Source organism: Gossypium hirsutum, chromosome A06 (genome assembly GCF_007990345.1).
Source record: "Gossypium hirsutum isolate 1008001.06 chromosome A06, Gossypium_hirsutum_v2.1, whole genome shotgun sequence".
In the NCBI taxonomy this organism is placed as follows: Eukaryota; Viridiplantae; Streptophyta; class Magnoliopsida; order Malvales; family Malvaceae; genus Gossypium; species Gossypium hirsutum.
Genome location: NC_053429.1, coordinates 34,120,380 through 34,128,125, shown reverse-complemented (window position 1 = coordinate 34,128,125; position 7,746 = coordinate 34,120,380). Strand labels below are relative to the sequence as shown.

Genomic DNA, 7,746 nt, shown 5'->3' with positions numbered 1-7,746 from the left:
ATGATATGTGATTGCCGAATGTGATAAATAAATTCATATTATTGGTTTAAATATTGAATACTCCTATTTGTATTCTTTAAGCTCAAGAGCAAAGGGGAACTAAATCCGACAAAGGGAAGGAAAAGTAATTGAATAGCCATTAAAGTTGTTCGACAACATCCGAGGTAAGTCTTCGAGTAATGACCCTACTTGAATTATATTGAAATGATTAGTCATACTATGACGGATAGCCGAATGTGCATAGAGACTATGTTATAAAGCCAATTGAAATCATGCTCTTTGTGTGTGGCTATTGAGCCGAAATTGGAAAGGTTAAATAAATGCTTTGTGTTGAGCCTTAGTAACGAAAATGAAATATGGATGTGTCATGATTGTTGATATATGTGTGCATGAGCATTTGAATGATATCCAGGCTAAGTCCCGAAGGCAATTGTGCTAGTGATTTTATCCGGGCTAAGACCCGAAGGCATTTGTGCGAGTTGCTATACCCGGGTTAAGACCCGAAGGCAATTGTGCTAGTGATTTTATCCGGACTAAGATCCGAAGGCATTTGTGCGAGTTACTAAATCCGGGCTAAGACCCGAAGGCATTTGTGCTTGTGGTTATATCCGGCTAAATTCCGAAGAAACTTGGGTTCGAAGGTGAGCGTGTTGTGCTGTAATAAATTCAATTAAAACGCTCGAAAAACCCAAATGATAAGGTATGCGTTTGTATGCATCGGAAAAGTCGATTCGTTTTTAATAGTATTCGTTCAATCGACTAACGAACTTTCGACTTTTAGATAGGTTAATACCTTGTGTGTATATGTTGATGAAGTGTGAAGTACGTATGTGTATGAGAATGTGTATTAATAAAGTGATCCATTTAGCTATGTGAATGTAATACTTTAGTCACAGCCGATTTCATTACTTGAAACTTACTAAGCTTTAAAATGCTTACCCCGTTGCTTTGGCTCTCTGTTTTATAGATTTGGCTCTCCAGCTATCGGATTCGGGATCATCGAAGTCGAAGTCATCCACACTATCAAAGCCCTTTTGGTACTCTTTTAGTTGAACTCTGGATATGGCATGTATAGGACTACCCATTCGTTGTGGGTCATGGACCCTTTGGACTTGTATAAATTTTGGATAGCCATGCGAAAATGGCTTATATATGTTTGAGTATAATGTTATAATCATTTGGTATGGGTATGGTTCTTGAGAGGTGTGGATATGCTTGACAAGGATTAGCCATGGGAATGGTTAATCACTATCATAAATTGTGCTATTTATGCTAAAAGGGCTAGTTGAATCATGGAAACTATGAAATAGGTAAAGTCTACCTTAAAGGCAGATGCTGACAGCAGCAGTGATGTAGATTTGGAAATTCACTAAAAATAGTAGGAATGGAATTAAATAGTGAATAAATTATGTAAATGAACCTTGATGAATCTATTTTCATAGGCAAGTAACGAAACAATCATACGGACAGTATGTTATGAGATATTCAGGTTCTTGTGAGACAGGTCCAGAACGGTTTCTGGATTTCCTGTTCCGACTTTTGAAATTCATTATAAATTAACCAGAGACAATTAGGAGTCAAGCCATATATTTATAGATTCCTCTCTGAGTCTAGTTTCTATAGAAACAAACGGCATCAGTATTGAAGCCCTGTACGGGGAGATATCCAAGTTGTAATGCGCAAAGGTCAGTGTAGTCGATCCCTGTAACATGGGAGACTTTGACTAATAAACTGTACTAATTTGCCCAACCAAAAATTCTAGAAAAAAATATGTAGATGGTTATATGAGTCTAGTTTCAGGGAAAATTTACGGAACTGGATTCCGAGTTTCTGAACTCAAGATATGATTTTTAAAGCGACTAGTACGCAGATTGGCAGTGTCTGGGAAATCATTTTTTTAAAAAAGTCTGTTAACACCTCGTGTTCGACTCCGGCGACGGACTCGGGTTCGGGGTGTTACAAGGATGCCACACCACCGTCTCACATCATACGTAGTACAAATGAGATCATTATCAAGAAACGTCTTCTGTTTTAGCATTTCCACGAGTTTAAGTCTAACTTGCTTAAATCATCGTTAATAATGGTTGACATACAATAAATAGTCTTACAAATATAATTAAACATGCATAGGGTTCATTTAGCAAAATTTCTAATCGAACTACGTAGGTATCGATACTGTAGTACAAGTATCGATATTTCCTTTATGAAGTATTGATACTGGTTGGAAAATCGGAACCAAAATAGCATTCTATTTCTTGTCTAAAAATCAAGTCTAAAAAATTATAGGTACCCATGTTAAAGTATTGAATATTTTACCCCGAGTATCGATACTCGTGATAAGGTATCGATACCAAATTACAATATTGACTTCCAACACAACGAAATATCATAAAGGTATCATTTTTAAAACACGAATATTGATACCTCTGCTCCAAACACCAAAAATAAAACATGATAAGGAAAATAATCCATCTCAATCATAATACCATTCAACATGTAACTAATACTTCATCAAATAAACATCAAAATGATCACAACAACGGTTCAATCATCGAAATTATGTCTGAGTAACCAAGCGATATAACAATAACAGTGTCCATAAATCCAAAGAATTAATAAGCTATGAAAATAACCAAAACTTTATGGAAACACTTATGCACTAGTTCTACCACATTGCCTTTATTTCCCAAATCATAAATGGATAATAAATCACCTATGAAGTAATACTAGATTGTCACTTGGATTAATCCCTAAGAACCACACCGCTTTCATTGAAACGCTATAATCTGCAAAAGGTTTAAAAGAGTGGGTTAGCTTAACAAGCTCAATGAATGCCTAGAACAACTACTATGCAAACAATTCATTAAGCATTAACGAAACATCCATTTAGCACAATTACAACATCTCATCTTTAATATCAAATTGTACTTATTCATACATTATTCATTAACTCATTTACATTATATCACATTCTTATTTAAGCATATATCACAAAACTCATAAACATAATTGAAGATTATTTGATACTTGAGCTATGAAACATAAAAGTGGGCACTATCACCACACATCAGATATACAGATCTCCAACATACCAAATGACTCATAGAGTTTAACATATCCCAAAAAGTGAAGTATAAAGCTAAGACTCTCCATTACACCAAACATGTCCTATCGAATAGAGCTTAGCTCACATTTCTTTATCTCTCCAACATTCCTAGGGCCTCAACGCCAAAATCATATAACACATATAGGTGACTAATCACAATCCTATGACATGCGAATGATATCCAATGGTCTCAAGCTCACACGGCCAAAATATCCATTATTAAACATGCATATTACTGATCGATTATTCACTCACTATCACTACATATTTGCATTATTAGCACAATATTGTCACTGGCACTTAGCATGTATGACACGCCTACATATAAAATTTCACAACAGTAAACACATAACACATGTATTAGCATCTCATCTCAATCCACATTTTCACAGTAACACAAATACATATTGCACAAGTTAAACATGAGTAAGAGAAAACTTACACTCAAAATTTAGAATAGAGGTTTAAGCTACTACTAAGTTCTCAATTAACACATTGAACCATGTCCACAAAAAGCTATTCTAAACACTCACCAATACACTTTCGTCAAAATGTCAAAAGCTCAAACTAGCCTTTCCTTAACTTGTAGAAGGTCCTAGTGAATCTGAAGGTTCAACACAATAATTCACACAATAATATCAACAGTCAGCTAAGGATTCATCTTAAACAATCAAAATTGTAATCCTAGGCTATGTTCTCAAGTAATTGAAACCTTTGACATAGTAAACTAAATTCCAAATATATCAATCTATACTCAATATTTTTGCCTAAAACAAATCTCATTCATCTATTTATTCATCTACAATTGATTCTGAACCTTTAAACTACTCAAAACTACCTAATTCATGGTATCAAAATTTTTGACATGTTTATGACAATTTTCTTGAAATTTCATTTAAACGTTGGAAATCTTCAACAAAACTTTAAAGTAAGTTTAGAAATTTTCTAATCATATCAAAACTAATTGAAAGACACTTTGAAACCATGTTTTTACTCAAAATCTTGAAATCCACCATTAACAACCCAATTTTCAGCTTTTAATCAAACACATGCGATTTAATGACTAAAAACTCAGTTTTAAAGACTAGATAATATCCAAAACTAATAGAAAGACGAATGGTTATCTTCGATGGAAGAAAAATAAACTTTTGACATGAATCTGAGAAAACCCACAAGTAAGGAAGATGATGAAATCAATGAGATTTTGGGGTTTTTTTTTTTTGAAATATTATGTAGATTACTACTATAAGGATGAAAGAAATCAATGGAATTAAAATTTGAAGAACAAAATCAAGTAGGAGTGGCTTGAGAGAGCAAGGGGAGGCAACAAGGGATAAGAAGAATAACTATCGTGAAAAAAAAAACTCTAGGTAGGGGAAATTATTAGGTTGATTTTATAATTTGGTCTATCTGCAACATAAATACCCACAACTTTGACCCTTGTTATAAATCAATCCTCTTTCTAAAATTGAAGGTCTCTAAAATTCTTTTCCAAAAATTGATTTAATTTTCTAAAAACCATAGTTGAAAATATTTACGATTTACCATGTCACCAAATTTTGAACACTCTATAGCAAAAATCCCTAAAATACCCCTAAAACTCTTAGGCCCTATTTTTGGGTGTTACAATTCTCTCCCTTTAAAAAAAGGAATTTTGTCCTCAAAATTACCTAAACCAAACAAATACGAATATTGCTATCTCATCGCATCTTCAGCTTCCCAAGTAGCCTCTTCTGCTTTGTGGTTGTGCCACAAAACCTTAACCAACAGGATCTTCTTATTACACAAAACGTTTTCTTCATGAGCTAGAATCTAAATCGGTTCTTTCTCATAAGTTACACCGGTTCGAACCTCAATCTCTTCCACTAGCACAATATGCAATAGATCTAAATGATCCTTCCGCAACACTAACACGTGGTAAAAATCATTAATTCCCTCAAGTTCTGACGGCAACTTGAGTCGATAAGCTACCAAAGCAATCCTCTCAACAACTTTATAAGGCCCAACATACCTTTGACTCAATTTACTCTTCCTTCCAGACCTCAAAACCTTCTTCCAAAGTGAAACCTTCAATAACACCTTATCACCAACTTGAAACTTGATATCTTAATGTTTCAAATATGTTGATAAGCTATAAAATTAACATATTAATTATGCAAATTACTAAATTTGATGCTCCTAATCCTTTAAATTCATGTTTTTATACTTAGAAGAGCACTTGGGAGTGAAAGAAGCGAAAAACAAGTCAAAATTGGACAAATAGAGTTGTTTTTAGGATTCACATGGCCTGGGCATTTCCACACGGGCTGGCCACATGCCCGTGTAAGCCAAATTGACTAGCCACACACCCATGTACCAGCTCATGTTGATATTGCATGCTGCTTCCCAAATGCGTGAAAAAACCCAATTTTTAGGCTTTCTAAGCATTCTAAAGTCTATAAATATCAATTAGAAGAAGACATAAAAGGGGGAAATCAGAGAATATTAAAGAAAACACTCGAAGAATGCCATTAGAATCAACTCAAAAGTGGATCTCCCTTAAGATCGAAGATCTCTATTTAATTTCTTTCAAATTTTTATTAAGTTTCTTTATGTCTTGTGGTTATCCTAACTTTGAGATGCTTCTATTCAGGATTATGAACTAAATTCCCTAAATACCTAGGAAAGATGAAACCTATGATGACTCTTATTATATAATTTATGATTTATGCTTTATGCGATAAATACTTGATTCTTGTTCTCAATTATGTATGCTTATTTCTTGTTTTAATATTTCTAGGGATATTAATTCATGTTTAATGTGCTTAATTCAGTGGAGCAAAAGGCCTTGTTTAATAGTAGATCTAGCAAAATTGAGTGGAGTTGCATGCAATCTAAGAAATAGGACGACATAAATCTACCGAATTAGAGCCAAATCTAATAGGGGAATCCATAAATTGGGTTAATGTGACAATAGGGATTTTAATTAGAAAAAGATTTTAATTAATCAACCTAGAGTCAGTTGTTCTTACTCTCGAAAGAGATATTAACATAATTGAGGGATTTCTACAGATCAAGACACAAGTGAATAAATTGTTTAATTTAGATTCATAATAAAAGGTGAAGTCTAGGTGGATTCTTTCTTGGGTATTGTCTATCTCATTGGTTATTATTCAATTATTTCCTTGATTTATTCTCTATTTCGTTCTTAGATAAATTAGTTTAGTAATTTTAGATTAAACACAATCACTCCAATTTGTCAGCTAAATAATAGAAAAATGGTAATTTCTAGTACTTTTAGTCCTCGTGGATACGATAGTCCCTACTCACCATAGCTATACTATTATTAAATAAGTGTGCCTACCTTTGTCGTATTTATAATTAGTTTAGTGACCATTAAGTTTTTGGCACAGTTGCTGGGGACTAGAATATTAGGAGCACTTTATTTTTATTAATTTAGCCATTTTTAATTTACTTTTGTCTTTAGTTTAATTTTTATTTTCTAATTTTCCTTTTATTTTCTTCTGGTAAGTTCCTTTAGTCATAGACTAGAAGAAACCTATCGAGACCATTATTATTTGATAGTGAAATTGAAAGTACTACGCGCAAAAACTGTAGAGAAGTAAGGCGCAAATTCGATAGAATATAGTAGACGAGTATGAGGACATTATTATTACTGAGGAGATGGGTGATAATCAGAAAAATCAGCTACCTCCTGTAGTTGTTGCAAATCCTAGAAATCCAGATCCTATTCCTCATACTATGTATGATTATACCAAGCCCACTCTAATTGGGGCTGAATTGAGTGTTGTGAGACCCACTATTGCTACAAATAATTTCGAACTGAAGCTAAACACTATTCAGATGATATAACAATTTGTTCAATTCAACGGTTTACAAGACAAAGATAAATGGCGTTTCTGACGACGTCATTCGCCTACAGTTATTCCTTTTTCTCATTGAGGAATAAAGCTAAACAGTGGTTGAATTCTTTACCATGAGGTTCCATCACTATGTGGGATCAAATGACCAATAAATTCCTATTGAAGTAATTCTCATCTGCTAAGACAGCTAAGTTGAGGAATTATATCTCTCCCTTCATTCAGATTGATTTAGAAACCCTATATGATGCATGGGAGAAGTATAAGGACTTATTGAGAAGGTGCCCTCACCATGGGTTACCCTTATGGCTACAAGTTCAAACCTTCTACAACGGTTTGAATCCTTCAACTAGGCAATTGATTGATGCAGCAGCCGGTGGAACTCAGAATAATAAAACACTCTAAGTGGCTTATGAATGTATAGAGGAGATGGCATTGAATAATTATTAGTGGTAAGTCATGAGGACGAAGCTGATAAAAGCAAATGGTGTTTTTAATTTGGATGCAGTCACTATGCTATCAAATCAAGTAGAACAATTAAATAAGAAAATTGATGGTTTATATGTTTCTACGCAAGTACATCCGGTGATACAATGCAAAACGAATAGAGGAGGAATGAACAATCCAGAATGTTTACCCTACGATCCTAGCACAGAGATTGAACAAATAAATTATATGGGTAATAATTCTAGGCCACAAAATAACCCTTATAGTAATACCTATAATACAGGTTGGAGGAACTATCCCAATTTCTCTTAGGGTGTGTAACAGCCTGATTTA

The 7,746-nt window shown here is 33.8% G+C and overlaps 1 non-coding gene across 1 annotated transcript; it reads right to left on the bottom strand.

The window, feature by feature from the left end:
- Nucleotides 1-7,158: 7,158 nt before the first annotated feature.
- Nucleotides 7,159-7,265, bottom strand: LOC121231412 (small nucleolar RNA R71). Its single transcript, XR_005929470.1, has one exon. It is a non-coding gene; the product is annotated as a small nucleolar RNA R71 (small nucleolar RNA).
- Between the last annotated feature and the right edge of the window lie 481 nt (nucleotides 7,266-7,746).